This window comes from Triticum aestivum, chromosome 4D (genome assembly GCF_018294505.1).
Source record: "Triticum aestivum cultivar Chinese Spring chromosome 4D, IWGSC CS RefSeq v2.1, whole genome shotgun sequence".
Taxonomy (NCBI): Eukaryota; Viridiplantae; Streptophyta; class Magnoliopsida; order Poales; family Poaceae; genus Triticum; species Triticum aestivum.
The window spans coordinates 27,312,124-27,321,260 of NC_057805.1; positions in this window are offsets into that span (position 1 = coordinate 27,312,124).

Sequence of the window (9,137 nt, forward strand, 5' to 3'; positions counted from 1 at the left end):
AGCCGCCAATATGAATATCTGCGTACTTCAATGTTCATCCTCCGGCTTAATCTGTTAGCCGTTTATAGCATTTTACCTTTGAATCAATGGTCCAGTTTAGTATCATAATCTTAAGCCGGAAACATTTTCTTTCTTTTAGGCTTTTTCCCTCAAAAATGGTCAAAACTGTCATTGCCTGCAATTGGGTCGTCTCCCGGGTCATCGAGGAAGATTTGAACGAATATGTTCAGACGGGTGTCTTGGCCAAAAAGGATGTCATCCATTGGAGGGTCCCAGGTACTGAAACTCGTCCTGAGCCCAAAGATGGTGAAGTAGTTGTCTTTACTGATCACATAAACCGGATCTTCAGCCCTCCCAGCTCAAAATTCTTTCACGATGTGCTGCATTATTTCAAGCTCCATCCACAAGATATCGGACCAAACTCCGTTTCAAACATTTGCAACTTCCAAGTATTCTGCGAGGTATACCTTCAACAGGAGCCCACCGTAGAACTATTCAGAGAGTTCTATTACTTAAATCGGCGGAACGAGTTCACAGACAGGCCCAGCCTAGAGCTAGGAGGCATTTCCATACAACGCCCGAAATAAGCCACCTTCACAGCTGCCACTCTTCCCAGTCATCCCGAAGACTGAAACCAAACTTGGTTTTATTGCAAAGATACTTCTCCAGAAGGGGAAAATCCATTGTCGGGTTATCACGCCAGCCAGCTTAGTAACTGACATCATCTTCCAGACTTTATTAGCACAGCAGAGCGGACGAAATACATGCCGATTTTTTCAAAGATCCGGGCCTTGATGGCCAACGGCTTGACCGGAATTGATCTAGTTCGATGCTGGGTCGCCTGGAGAGTCTTGCCTCTAAGCCGCCGGCCCGGCTTAATGTGCGAGTACACCGGCGAGTTAAAAGATCCTCAATGCCACTGTCAGATTGGAATGACTGATGAAGACATCAATAATATGACCAAAACTTTGTTGAATGAGAGCTTGGAAGATTGCAGTCAAGTCGGATTAAATCCTTTCTGCGTTCTGAATAAGCCGCCAGCTATAAGCTTTGAATCAAGTTCATACTTGAATCATGTTTTCATTTGTACCGCCTGTTCATACTCATTCAATTTTTACAGGCCAATTCACCTTTTTGGACAAAGAAGCTACACGATAAATCGGCCAAGAAAACCCGGACGAAGAGCAAGGCTATCAAAAAGCCTGCTAAGAAGAAGACCAATCCTGCCGAATTATTCAATTTGGATGATAAAGATGATGATGACGAGTCGGAGGTAGAACTTGATTCCCTTGGCTCATTTTTGTATATCTTATTGACAATGACTATTATCAGGATGATGCGAAGGCCAGTCGTGCAGATGATGAAGAGGTAATTACTCTTTCCTCCGGCTCAGAACCTCTGCCAACACAGAAAACTCGACAAGCAAGCCGGAAAGTAAGATTTTCTCACCCTTTAGCTTACTTGGATCCCAACTTTCTTTTGAAGAAGCAGCAACATGAAGTTCGCCGCACAACCCGGAACAACTGCAGTGGAATTTTATCCTCCGGCTTACCGCACACCCCAGCACCTCGCAAACGTCGACCGGAGGTTTCAAATATTTCTGATTTATCTTATCCAAAGGTGGGTCTTTTTTGACAACCTCTTAACTTGTCCGATTCAAACTATCAGGGAACATCTCATTCCTCCTTCGGCGACTCAACGGGAACTCAAATCCCAGCCTTCAAGACCGTGCCTGGTAAGGGTGTATTCCATCATTCGAAACTTCATGCCTGATTGATATGCTGACATCTTTGTATTTCTTATTTTCAGTGGCATGGCCAAGCCCAGCAAGAAGTCGAAATTGAACAAGCTGGCTGAAGATTCCAACCCTTCTGAGCCGGAAAAGCAATTGCCACAGTCCTCTCATCAAACCGCTGAGGCTACCATTGATGACCCGCCAGCAGAAGAGCACGATGTCACCATAGATCATATGGACGTTGAGCCGGTCATCCCTAAGCCGCCAAGTCCCGTCAAGCTTGCAGAAGAGAAAGCCGACGATGTCATCATTACCGGTCTTGGTTATACAGCACCGGGTAACCCTACTGCCTTATCAGGCACAACGCCAAGGAAGAATTTTATGCTGCTGATAAAGGCAAGTGGAAGGTAGACTTGGAAAGCTACACCCGGTTCAACGCCCAAGAGATTCACTCTGGTTATTTAAACCGTCTATATACCAGCCATGATTTCGAAGCCGGCTTGGTCAATTTGATGAAAGAGTGCTCTGAGGTAATCCAAAAAAATCCTCCTCATAAATATATCTCTATCAGCCGCCAAGTCTATAGAATATGATAGAATTGAATGTACTATAGACTTTTAGAGAGCCATAAACATATGAAGATAAAACTCGTAGCCCCCAAGGGCCGGCTTAAACGATCACGTTAAGCCGGGACTTCAATTAGTTATGATCAACTTTGCACCTGTAGCCCCCAAGGGCCGGCTTAATCAACATGAATAAGCCGGAACTTATCACCATAGCTGAAAAAATTTAAGTATGTAGCCTAAACCGGATCATATCAGTGTGCCCGAGTCATTATATAAACTTGTCTTGAAAAGTGCAGTCGGCATTAGCCCCCAAGTGTCAAGGAAAATACTTGTATTGTGCTTGGGACTTCGAAAATAATCATGATCATAATACCTTCCATGTTGTTCATGGCGCAGGCCGAACTAAATGAAAAGGAACCCCAAGTCCAAGATCTGAGGGCCAATATTCAAACTCAGCAATCTGAGACTTCAAAATCCAAATCAGAGCTGAAGACTGCATTGGAAAACATTGAGCAGTTGAAACAGAGCTTCGACACTGATAGAACCGGCTGGGAGACCGAGAAGGCGGTTCTATTAAAGAGAGGAGAGGACGCCAAGGCGGCCCTTAAACCGGTGACTGACGAGTTGTCCGGTTTAAAGCATCAGATCAATAGCATGAAATCAGCCATCTTCGGTAAGTAGTAAAATTGACTCCTTTACACCAGCAGGCATATCATAATCATCTGCCGCTTTATCAATAATTTTACTGATGCAGGCTCCCGAAGCGTCAAGTTGGACTCAGACATGCGCATCAAACTTAAGGTTGTCTATACTCTTGTAGAAGCTATACACTGGTGCTCAACGAACCATTGCCGCTACTATTCATAAGAAACATGTGCCCACCCTCATCAAAGAAACATTGGGAAGTTATCGGTGCTGACCCAAAGGATCGATGATTTAAAACGAGCAACTGCCAGAGCCGGCGCCATGACTACCTTAAGCCGGGCCAAGGCGTGGCAAGCAGATCTCGACCCAGAAGACTTGGCCAATGGTTGCCCGAGTGTAAAAGAAGACGGGTCTCCCTTCAACGCCGATGACTTTGCAGAAATAGCAAGAGCAATGCGTCCGTTAGCAAGCAAACTGGCTGAAGAGACCAATCTATCCCAGTACCAAGCGGCTTATGATGCGGAGAACAAGAAGATGAAGGCGCCGGTTCATCAAGAAGTGGATCTCATCCCACTGACGCGTAAGCACACCTTCGCTCCTGATTGATCCATCCAACCTTATTGACGATGAAGTTGTGTTTAGAGCTTTGACCAGTATCAACTGGTCTACGCCTGACTTCCAGCCAATGGATAATCAAGGAGCTGAAGGAGAAGAAACGCAGGATGATCCGGAGGCTTCAACCCGCCAAGAGTAGAAGTCTTAACTCATCAGCCGTTTTACAAGCCATAACATACGGATGCTATGTCTTCAAAAACACTTGTCCTTTTGGGTCGTCAGATGCCTTGTAATAGGCTAGTTAAACAATTCTGATCTGTCACGCCTTCGTGCATGTTTGTGTGCATAACACTGCCGATCCATCATTTAAAGACCCGACACTTATGCCTTATAATATTATCAATTATGGAAGTCAGATTTATCATTTTTCCTGCATATAAAAAGATAACAAGTGCCCTGGCGGTTTACCCCAGGGCGGGTCACAATACCCCATATAAAAACCACTGATGACTAAATAGTCCATAACCAGGGCCGTTTTTACCAAAACCTCATATAACCATAACAAACGGAATATCATACCTGTGATATTTGTTCACACTGCCGGCTTATCATGCATCGTGCAGTAAGGGTCATAGTCCAAAGATGAGAGCACAACACCCTCTTCAATTTATTCATACCGCCGGCTTAGCACGCCATATGCAACAAGGGGTAACATCCAAGGCTTAGAGCCAGAACTCCAAAGCACAAAATCATCATATACTGGCGACTTAAAGTCCAAAGCCAGTCCGGGTTAACAAAACTCTAGATAGATTCGTATATGAACCATAAGGCAGCATGTCCCTAATCAGTTTTCAACCATATATCAACATGGCACAAAAGATGAACCTCAAAAAAAATCTTCAAACCAAAAATAAAGTAGAAAAACAAAAAACAATGCATTCATAGGCTGCCAAGCCTTCATGTCAATTGTTATTCAAGGGCCATGTAGCCGCTGAGTTAAACCTTAATTCAAAACTTGTAAGCCAGACCTCACATGACCAATCGCCGTTTTAACTTTGACAAATTCAGGGTCTTTAAAAGATTGATTGTCAAGAGTACGACGAGTCATTCCAGGATTACCTGGTCGGAGTGGCAGGCAAACAAAGGCAGGATAACCCGGATTTTTTGGTGAATACACCTGGCGTCCAAGCCTATTACAAGGGTCAACAAAGCTCTATTCATTAACAAGAAGCCCCCAAATATTTCTTTCCATGCCTATAAGCCGGATCAGTAGGGTAGTCATAGCTATGCTCAATGAGCAGGAAGCCCCCAAGTATTTTGTAATCATGGCATACTAGCCGGATCAAGAGGGTAGTCATAGCTATGATTAATAAGCAGAAAGCCCCCAAATGATTGTATGAAGTGACAATAAAGACTCATATTCTCAGAAATGAAACGACAGAGGCCCTGAATTATCAGGGATGCCGGCTTTATTATATTCATCATAATATATTCAATGATATAAGTATGTACATCACAAGAGCTGGTGGCTCAAGTGTAATAAGGCCGAAGATGAGCAATATTCCATGGCCGTCGGGTCTCCTCCTCCGACGTGCGTGAGTCCTTGTGGTCTTGAACATTGATAAGGTAGTATGACCCGTTGTTCAGATTTTTGCTGACCACAAAGGGCCCTTCCCAAGGTGGGGATAGCTTCTGCATATCAGTTCGATCCTGGATAAGCCGGAGCACCAAATCGCCTTCTTGAAAGGTCCTGGTTTTAACCCGGGGGCTATGATAACGACGCAGATCTTGCTGGTAAATCGCCGAACAAGCCGCCGCAAGGTCATGCTCCTCATCCAACAGGTCAATAGCATCCTGACGTGCTTTTTCATTATCAGCTTCAACATAAGCCGCCACACGGGGCGAGTCGTGACAGATGTGTTGGGGAACGTAGTAATTTCAAAAAATTTCTACGCACACGCAAGATCATGGTGATGCATAGCAACGAGAGGGGAGAGTGTTGTCCACGTACCCTCGTAGACCGAAAGCGGAAGCGTTAGCACAACGCAGTTGATGTAGTCGTACGTCTTCACGATCCGACCGATCAAGTACCGAACGTACGGCACCTCCGAGTTCAGCACACGTTCAGCTCGATGACGTCCCTCGAACTCCGATCCTGCCGAGTATTGAGGGAGAGTTTCGTCAGCACGACGGCGTGGTGACAATGATGATGTTCTACCGACGCAGGGCTTCGCCTAAGCACCGCTACGATATTATCGAAGTGTAATATGGTGGAGGGGGCACCGCACACGGCTAAGAGATCAATGATCAATTGTGTGTCTAGAGGTGCCCCCCTGCCCCCGTATATAAAGGAGCAAGGGGGGGGGGGGTTCGGCCGGCCAAGGGGAGAGGCGCGCCAGGAGGAGTCCTACTCCTACCGAGAGTAGGACTCCCCCCTTTTCCATGTTGGACTAGGAGAGAGAGGGGAAAGAGGTGTAGGGGAGGAAGGAAAGGGGGGGGGGCGCCGCCCCCCTCTCCTTGTCCTATTCGGACTGGGGGGGGAGGGGCGTGCGGCCCTGCCCTGGCCTCCTCTCCTCTCTTCCACCTAGGCCCACTAAGGCCCATTAAGTTACCAGGGGGTTCCGGTAACCTCCCGGTACTCCGGAAAAATCCCGATTTCACCCGGAACACTTCCGATGTCCAAACATAGGCTTCCAATATATCAATCTTTATGTCTCGACCATTTCGAGACTCCTCGTCATGTCCGTGATCACATCCGGGACTCCGAACAACCTTCGGTACATCAAAACATATAAACTCATAATATAACTGTCATCGTAACGTTAAGCGTGCGGACCCTACGGGTTCGAGAACTATGTAGACATGACCGAGACACCTCTCCGGTCAATAACCAATAGCGGAACCTGGATGCTCATATTGGTTCCCACATATTCTACGAAGATCTTTATCGGTCAGACCGCATAACAACATACGTTGTTCCCTTTGTCATCGGTATGTTACTTGCCCGAGATTCGATCGTCGGTATCTTGATACCTAGTTCAATCTCGTTACCGGCAAGTCTCTTTACTCGTTCCGTAATACATCATCCCGCAACTAACTCATTAGTCACAATGCTTTCAAGGCTTATAGTGATGTGTATTACTGAGTGGGCCCAGAGATACCTCTCCGACAATCGGAGTGACAAATCCTAATCTCGAAATATGCCAACCCAACAAGTACCTTTGGAGACACCTGTAGAGCACCTTTATAATCACCCAGTTACGTTGTGATGTTTGGTAGCACACAAAGTGTTCCTCCGGTAAATGGGAGTTGCATAATCTCATAGTCATAGGAACATGTATAAGTCATGAAGAAAGCAATAGCAACATACTAAACGATCGAGTGCTAAGCTAACGGAATGGGTCAAGTCAATCACATCATTCTCCTAATGATGTGATCCCGTTAATCAAATGACAACTCATGTCTATGGCTAGGAAACATAACCATCTTTGATCAATGAGCTAGTCAAGTAGAGGCATACTAGTGACACTCTGTTTGTCTATGTATTCACACATGTATTATGTTTCCGGTTAATACAATTCTAGCATGAATAATAAACATTTATCATGATATAAGGAAATAAATAATAACTTTATTATTGCCTCTAGGGCATATTTCCTTCAGTCTCCCACTTGCACTAGAGTCAATAATCTAGATTACACAGTAATGATTCTTACACCCATGGAGTCTTGGTGCTGATCATGTTTTGCTCGTGGAAGAGGCTTAGTCAACGGGTCTGCAACATTCAGATCCGTATGTATCTTGCAAATTTCTATGTCTCCCACCTGGACTAAATCCCGGATGGAATTGAAGCGTCTTTTGATGTGCTTGGTTCTCTTGTGAAATCTGGATTCCTTTGCTAAGGCAATTGCACCAGTATTGTCACAAAAGATTTTCATTGGTCCCGATGCACTAGGTATGACACCTAGATCGGATATGAACTCCTTCATCCAGACTCCTTCATTTGCTGCTTCCGAAGCAGCTATGTACTCCGCTTCACACGTAGATCCCGCCACGACACTTTGCTTAGAACTGCACCAACTGACAGCTCCACCGTTCAATGTAAACACGTATCCGGTTTGCGATTTAGAATCGTCCGGATCAGTGTCAAAGCTTGCATCAACGTAACCATTTACGATGAGCTCTTTGTCACCTCCATAAACGAGAAACATATCCTTAGTCCTTTTCAGGTATTTCAGGATGTTCTTGACCGCTGTCCAGTGATCCACTCCTGGATTACTTTGGTACCTTCCCTGCTCAACTTATAGCAAGGCACACATCAGGTCTGGTACACAGCATTGCATACATGATAGAGCCTATGGCTGAAGCATAGGGAACATCTTTCATCTTCTCTCTATCTTCTGCAGTGGTCGGGCATTGAGTCTTACTCAATCTCACACCTTGTAATACAGGCAAGAACCCTTTCTTTGCTTGATCCATTTTGAACTTCTTCAAAACTTTGTCAAGGTATGTGCTTTGTGAAAGTCCAATTAAGCGTCTTGATCTATCTCTATAGATCTTGATGCCTAATATATATGCAGCTTCACCGAGGTCTTTCATTGAAAAACTCTTATTCAAGTATCCCTTTATGCTATCCAGAAATTCTATATCATTTCCAATTAGCAATATGTCATCCACATATAATATCAGAAATGTTACTGAGCTCCCACTCACTTTCTTGTAAATACAGGCTTCTCCAAAAGTCTGTATAAAACCAAATGCTTTGATCACACTATCAAAGCGTTTATTCCAACTCCGAGAGGCTTGCACCAGTCCATAAATGGATCGCTGGAGCTTGCACACTTTGTTAGCTCCCTTTGGATCGACAAAACCTTCCGGTTGCATCATATACAACTCTTCTTCCAGAAATCCATTCAGGAATGCAGTTTTGACATCCATTTGCCAAATTTCATAATCATAAAATGCAGCAATTGCTAACATGATTCGGACAGACTTGAGCATCGCTACGGGTCAGAAGGTCTCATCGTAGTCAATCCCTTGAACTTGTCGAAAACCTTTCGCAACAAGTCGAGCTTTATAGACAGTAACATTACCGTCAACGTCAGTCTTCTTCTTGAAGATCCATTTATTTTCAATGGCTTGCCGATCATCGGGCAAGTCAACCAAAGTCCATACTTTGTTCTCATACATGGATCCCATCTCGGATTTCATGGCCTCAAGCCATTTTGTGGAATCTGGGCTCACCATCGCTTCTTCATAGTTCGTAGGTTCGTCATGGTCTAATAACATAACCTCCAGAACAGGATTACCGTACCACTCTGGTGCGGATCTTAATCTGGTTGACCTACGAGGTTCAGTAATAACTTGATCTGAAGTTTCATGATCATTATCATTAACTTCCTCACTAATTGGTGTAGGTTTCGCAGAAACTGGTTTCTGTGATGATCTACTTTCCAATAAGGGAGCAGGTACAGTTACCTCATCAAGTTCTACTTTCCTCCCACTCACTTCTTTCGAGAGAAACTCCTTCTCTAGAAAGGATCCATTCTTAGCAACGAATGTCTTGCCTTCGGATCTGTGATAGAAGGTGTACCCAACAGTCTCCTTTGGGTATCCTATGAAGACACATTTCTCCG